Raw genomic sequence first — 6512 nt, 5'->3', positions numbered from 1 at the left:
TCTCAGAGAGATATGTACCCTTATGACAGTTTACAGCAGTAGTTGACTTTAAAATAAAGCAGACGAGCTGCATGAAGACACTAATTAAGAACATTTCCTTTCAGTGTGATGATGTGGGTACTGGACGAGAGTGTATCATTAAGGGAGCATGTATCTACATGGGTGAAGATCCAGAAAACACATGAATCTGTGCTTACTTTTTCCCCTTATCTTGCTATTGTGCTTCTCTGTAATCATTTGAGCTGAAATGATTAATTGATTATGAGAATGTATTTATTATTATTTTGATGTATTACATTTTTTTTTTTATACCATTGTAAAATCAATACAGTGTTTCTTGGTTACTGGTTAATCTAACAAAACTGAAACATGACTACAGACTGCAATTGCTTTATTTAATTATAGATAAAAAATGTCAAATAACCTACATTTTAAAATGAATCAGGAAACTGAAGGCTACAACAAACAACATAATGATCACATTTAAATAGTTTTATTAGGCGTATTTTACAAGAAGGACATTTAGTAGGCTATAATACAATCAGTTCCGGGTCCCCCTGCTCTGCACAGCAGCCACCAACCCGGTTCTGCATAATTTTAGTCTTTAAGTCTGCCTTGCTCTTTCCTGGCTCCGATCCCTTCCACCCCGCAAGTAATATTACTCCTTTAACTAACTTCAGCCTCCTCCTCTCTTAGTCCTGCACTTAGATGTGCTAGCCTAGCCCTAATAAAATTATACACAAAGTTTAGGTAATAATAACTTGCTGTTTTAGCCTAAGCTATGAGAATGAAGAAAGGGAGCGCACGTACACAGCCGCTGTTACCTCTTCCCCATCGTATTACCATCGTAAACTTTTAGGATTTTGTTCAACTAGTTCCAAATGTCCCACTAGTTATGCCAAAGGCCAAACTATTGGAGGAAACAGGTCCGACATCAAGGAAATGGAATAAATGGTGAATGAAGCAACCTTCTTGGCAAATGGTACGGATCAGAAACACAATGTTCTTCTGTAGTTACTTGCCCTTGTCTCTTATTTTACCTTCAACCTTTCACCTTACCTTGTCTACATCTGTACTGTCACTGTACCTGCCCAGTTTCATATTTATTTTGGTTTCCTTTTTTTATTTTGTTTTATTTTGTTAATATATATATATTTATTTTGTCTTTTTGGTACAATGTAATGTAATCCACATGTACCCTGCTGTGATAGAGAGGGAGTGACATCCAACAGGACCTGACCTTCTGGTTTACTCTAGTTTTTGGTCTTTCTGGTGTAGTAGAGAAGTGTAAATGTAAAAGAAACAATTGTAAAAGAAATTTGAAAGCTGAGCTGAAAGGGGTCAGCTGGGATTGGCTCCAGCCCCCTGCGACCCTGTATGCAGGATAAGCGGTTGACGATGGATGATTTAAGGGAAGGTTCACTTGCTAGCTTTTTCCTCACATCTCACCGCAATATTATTGCTTCAAAGTTTTTCTTCATGTTTATTGTGCTCTTACTTATGTTTATTTCCTTGTAGCTCCAGGATCACCACTCTTTTGTTTACCTGCCTGCCTCAGCCGCTTCTGTGTGATTCCCTGCTTGTTACGCTTAGGACAGTTTCCATTATCATTTGTTTCCGCTTCTTATTCCTTTCATTACCTTCCACCTGATTTCACCCATACATTAAAAGAGCTGGACAAACTAGAAAAACACCACAGAATTGCAGTTACACGCTCAATATCAAGGTGCACCATTTGATGCGATGTTGAAATGGCCTTTCACAGGGTCAATAAAAATAAAAATGAAATAGAGGGCAAAACAAGAAAAAGCTTTCCCCACCACCTGAGCACTCAGTTAACAATGATTCCCTCATGAATATCTAAATAACTACCATGGCAAATGCTGCTTTTATTTTGAGGGATAGCTTTTGCATCTTGAAAAGACAAACAAGACAAGTAGAACTTTGTCTTTCATTTTTTTTAGAAAAAATATTTGACATGTGGTGTGATCCTAAGTTCATTACAACATTAGAATCAAAGATAAAGTCTGTTTATTCAATTGTGATCATTATACACATAACAGAAAATTAGATCTCTGTGTTAGCAAATTACATCTCATCTTCAACACAAAATCTTATCTTAAAAAAGTTATCACTGTTTGCCAGTGCGATAGAAGAGGTGCAGGATTGATGTAAAAATGAAATAATGCAGACAAACATAAGGTTAATGAGAAGAGGACAGAATGATCCAAAGCATGTAAGGCATAGGTACTGGATGTTGGAGTACTGAGTTTTTTAACCAACTGAGTTACTGAAAACATGATAGCCAACTCTGATTTACAGCAGGCACAGAGCAGGTTTGTCTGCATAATAAATAAGTATAGATTGATGTGTTGGTTGTTAAAGATTTAGAAGCCTCATTTACTACACTAATGTTTTAACAAAATAAAAATACACACATGTGACAGTGGGCAGTAGGCAGTGACAATCCCAGAGGGGAATATAGCCTCAGAAACTACAGGTGGATGATGGTTGGAGGTAAATTCCGTCATTTTGAGGAATCTTCTAAGTGAGTGCCAACACCAACTGCCTATTGCCCATTCCCCTGGTAGACACCATGTCTCAAGGAGCATATACTATGTAGTGAGCACCTGCTATATGTGGGCTGTAGATTATTCCCCTGCTAAACATCTCAGACCATGAGAAACTTATCTAGTGAAATAAGATGAATGAAATTAAAACCCAGAAATCCACCTGATATGTAGCAGCAGACCAAGATATTTAGCTATGCTGCAAAGGGAGCAGACAGTGTCTGATCAGACGTTACCCTAGCATGAGCAATCAGAAGAGCTGCCATGTGAATGTAGCATACGACTGGCTTAACTTGCAGGCTTTGCTTCCATCATAACATTACTGTACCAATACTTTAATTAAAAATATCTAAATACAACTTGTAACAGCCTAAATACACCTAAAAACACATGGCACAACAATTCAGAAAATTTCTAACACTATACATTTCTAATATATGAATACATTTTATAATACTTGAAACATCTTCATCATAATAACTCTACACAGATAAGTATAAACTAGTGAGTGTTGATGATGATTGATCACCATAAACACCAGAGAATTGATGGCCAGCATTCCAGAGATTCAGTTGCCCAGTACCACAAAGAACCAGTTCCTGTCTGGTTTCCAGATGGCGGCCCCCTGAGGTGCAGCAGAGTTTCTGGTCGGTGGCCTGGCTGACACCTGTTCAGCTTCTGTTCCTCCTGAGCTGCAGCAACCCTCTGCTCCTGAGCTGCAGTTGTCTCCAGTTCCTGCACTGCAGCAATCCACTGAGAGTGTCATTATAGTATGTTTTAATATGGACAGAAAGGGTATGGTAGGTTGAGGGAAATACATGGACCAATAAAGAAAAACAATACAATACAAAAACATTTTTCTTCTCATGAAGCCTAATTGATAATTAGTTTTGTCTAGTAAATTCCTGACATTAGTCAGCCTGTAGACAATTAATTCTCCTGCTCCCCTTTCAGCACCTCAGGATCTGTGCTGTTGGCAGACAGCTGGAACTGCAGATCTTTGTTCGTAATGCCATCAACATGGACAGCTGCGACTTGCAGACGGACAGTGGACCCGCATCTATAAAAGTACGATGTGCAGCATGTCCATACTGACATATTGATCATACGTTTAAAGATTAATATTTGTATTAACGATCTAAGTAGCTTAGAAGCTTCTAAAGCGGGCAACCTCACGGGGTTAAAGAGGTTTTATACATCCAAAGAACTTCTATAAAAACCAGACCAGGCGTTTAATGGAGACCTGTGTTTATTTGTCAAAATGTGTTCCCACACCAGGCCATACCATACCAGGGGTAGGCGGCTGCTTGGGACTCGGCTATTGATTGAAGTTTTACGGTAGTTAATTTCATCTAGATATCAAAACTTTATCAAAAAATTCAGGTTTTCCTTCCTAAACATAAAGACAGGTGAGATGTGATAAGCATTAGCATGATAACATCTAAGCTAACTAATGCAGGTAGAGTGCAAACACTGTGCTCAGTTGCAAACCTTTAGTGGTGAAGAAATATATGGTCCACTTTAAACACTCATTGAAGTTCTGTGGAAAAATGCTGTGATGCTAATGTAATGTTTTCTTTAGAAATGTAACTGTTTATGTTGTAGCTCTTAATGCATATTGTTTAATATTAATACAGTTATGTTATATAGCTGTTCTGTGTTGTTTCAGGCAGATGTAGCTATGCAGAGATTTCAGCGTCTCTATGCTCTTAGTGTAGCAATGTATTTCTGTATGTTCAGGAAGCACAGATGCAGCGAGCCCAATACTGGTTGAGAGACCCACTCCCAAAATGGACAATTAGCTTCACACCTCAGCTCCTTTTCATACCAGTTTTACCTCTACTTCCATGTATACTAGCACTCTGCCAGCTAGTAGCCTGCCCGATCCCCGATCTACTAGTAGCCTGTCTGGTCCACTGCCTGCTAGCTATGAACTAGCGAGCAACAGGCCTGCTAGCAACCTCTGGTATTCACCTCAGCCAGCCAGCATCTGCCTGCCTGATCCTCTGCCTGCTAGTCGTGAGCCCTTGGACTGCTAGGTCACAGCCTGCTAGCCATGGTCAAGCTAGTCCTCTCATGCTTGGTTCCCGTCTTTCTAACAAGCCAGCCAGCAGCCACCAACCAGCCTGCAACCCACCTGCTAGCCTCCTGTTTGGTAGCGTTCTCCTGCCTGCTTCATCTGCCTGCTGTGGTGGCTAGCCATATGCCTGTCCCGCCCGCCCAACCTGCACCAACTGCCTGTTACGGCTAGTACTGCAGCGTCTACGGCTGAATTTGTACAGCAGCATTCCCTGGCTTCATCAGCCCTCAGTCGGTCTCCAGTCCTCCTGCCTCTGTCCCTAAGCCAGCTTCTGTTGTCAATTCTAAGCCCGGCTATCCTGTTCACGGTTCCCACCCTGGCTTCTCTGTTGCCGGTTCCAAGGGGATACCGTCACGATTCTGCCTGTGTGTGATTATTTGGTCTGTTCTATATTAGTTATTTTATTCTGCTCTGTATTTGGTTTATTGGTCCATGTTTTCTGCCTGTCTGTGTTCCCTGTATCAGCGTTCTGTTGTTCTGTTTTTTTTGGTGTTGTTCTAGTCCTGTGTCCCCTTGTCTGCTTGCCTGATTGGTATCACCTGGTGTCTCTTTCTCCCTGCTCGTTTGTGTCTCTACATATATACCCTGTGATGTGTTCAGTCTTTGTCGGATTTTTGTCATGTTGAGTGAGTTTCCCGCTGTTTTTCCCTGCTGCATTTTTGCATACCTGTGTCTGTCGAGTTTTACCTCAGTTTGGATTTTCTGTATTTTGATTGTTTGGACTGTTAGCAACGAACTAACAAACTAACTATCAGTACACTTTTGGTTAATAAAACATCAGAACTCTTGCTACCTGCTCTGTGATTTATTGTGATATTTTAAAGTGATCTTATTGATATCTTAATGTAGAATAAAAGAAGTAAAATAATTGTATCAAGCAGAAATAGCTAAATTAGAGGTATCAACAAGCAAAGCAAAGTGTATTCCGTAGAAATAACCATGTCACTGTTAGATATTTTATTTAGCATTTAGCCATGATGTGTGAATATGTAAGATGCCTAGCTTGATTAGGATAATGATAAACATATTTATTAGAATAATGTTTAAGGTGTTTATTTAAAGATACACTGACCTTTGAGGGACAGTTCACTCGCTCAGCCCTATTACTCTCTCATGCTGCGGCCGAGGCAGACCCAGACCATAGACTTCACAAACAACACACACTCACACACCTCACATAGTGCAAAGACACACACACCCAGCCAGCAAGGCCAGAGGGGAAGTTAGGGTGACAACCATGATTCCAAATGAATTAAGTATCCAAACGAGAGACAATAAGGCCTTGTTGGATTCTCTCATAAAGTTGATAGCACCTGGAGCCAGGCTTGATAGGAGTAAACTAAGATTTATAAACAAAGGAGGCCCGGGTAATGAGGGCCTGATAAGGGAAGGAAATTAGATTTATGAACACAAAGGGGCCCTTGCGAGGAGGCTGTAATGCTGAAGGTCAGCATGTGATGTCACCCACAGCCAGTGTTGGGAGTAACGCGTTACAAAAGTAACGCAATTACAGTAATGTATTGCTTTTTACTGTAACGCAGTAATATAATGCATTACTAAATAAAATTTGGTAATATTTTACCCATTACAATCTCAGTAATGCGCGTCACAATGCATTTTAAGTCGAAATGAATTGGTGTTTTGTTTATTTAATAATTCACCAACATGCAAATCCTTTCGGCACCAGAAAAACAAATCCATGAGTAAGAGTAACATTATTTCCTGTTGCGGGAATCCGATGGTCGAGATTGTAGGCAGGGTGCAAACTACGACCCTGATGGATCATGCATAAATAGATTTCTATAGGCTATGTGTTTCTGCTCTAACAATTTACTTTCCTGATCAGAGAGGCTGCTGTCAGT

The 6512-nt window shown here is 40.1% G+C and overlaps 1 long non-coding RNA gene across 4 annotated transcripts in view; it reads left to right on the top strand.

Annotated features, from left to right (window-relative positions):
- The window catches only part of LOC123957105, a 16451-nt gene extending 11035 nt beyond the window's left edge, over positions 1 to 5416 (top strand). The window contains exons 3-5 of one of the 4 annotated variants that reach the window (XR_006821731.1): positions 3185 to 3370; positions 3525 to 3638; positions 4311 to 5416. This is a non-coding gene — a long non-coding RNA (uncharacterized LOC123957105). Of the gene's footprint in view, positions 1 to 3184 lie in introns of all 4 variants that reach the window. The other 3 variants (XR_006821730.1, XR_006821732.1, XR_006821729.1) reach the window with 3 other exon arrangements.
- The last annotated feature ends 1096 nt before the right edge of the window (positions 5417 to 6512 follow it).

Source organism: Micropterus dolomieu, linkage group LG19 (genome assembly GCF_021292245.1).
Source record: "Micropterus dolomieu isolate WLL.071019.BEF.003 ecotype Adirondacks linkage group LG19, ASM2129224v1, whole genome shotgun sequence".
Taxonomy (NCBI): domain Eukaryota; kingdom Metazoa; phylum Chordata; class Actinopteri; order Centrarchiformes; family Centrarchidae; genus Micropterus; species Micropterus dolomieu.
The sequence above is the reverse complement of the archived record's forward strand: the minus strand, read 5'-3'. Positions and strand labels throughout refer to the sequence as shown.